Consider the following 742-nt stretch of genomic DNA (forward strand, 5'->3'; position numbering starts at 1 on the left):
ATATCATTGAGGTGGAGCTGGCAAGCAATCTTGTGTGTTTGTTACTCTAAAACTTCATTTAATTGTGGGAGATAACTCTTGGAAATTTATTTTAAAAGGAAAAAAATGATGTTTCTTTCAGCTGAGGATAAAATAACATGTTGTGAAATGCTTTGCAAAGTCTAAGATGCCGCAGAAAGGTATAAAACTTTCTGTTGTTGTTCATCAACATGAAGATGCTCTGATTTTTGCTTTCTTCTGACTTTGATTTGATTTTTTTCAGAGATCAATATAGGGGACACAATTTTGGAAAGTGACATATGGGTGAAAGTGAATCTGCACGAACAGAACCTGATCATGGTGGGACCTTTTACCTTGCCTTCCTTCCTTGGACAATTTTGGTCTCATTCTCATTTACTTTCCTTAGAGAGACTATTTAAAGGGAAACTATAACTACTTGCCTCAAACCATCACTGTGAAATAGACACTGGCAATTCTATAGTGTTTGGTTCCAATAAGACAAAAATAAACACAAATTACATCCATTTAACTTTTATTTTAAATCATCTGCTGGGATTCTGGTCTTCTTCTAGCAACATAATTGTGTATCAGTTAACAATCCAAGTTAGGAAGATTATAGGTATAATTTAAGGCAATAAAATGACTGGGGAACATTTTCTATAATTGTCAATTGAAATGAAATCTTTAGAAACAGCTGAATGACTTTTGGCAAAGTTAAGCCTTGGCCAAACCAGCTGAAGAT

The sequence above is a fragment of the Pan troglodytes genome, chromosome 5 (assembly GCF_028858775.2).
Source record: "Pan troglodytes isolate AG18354 chromosome 5, NHGRI_mPanTro3-v2.0_pri, whole genome shotgun sequence".
Lineage (NCBI taxonomy): Eukaryota > Metazoa > Chordata > Mammalia > Primates > Hominidae > Pan > Pan troglodytes.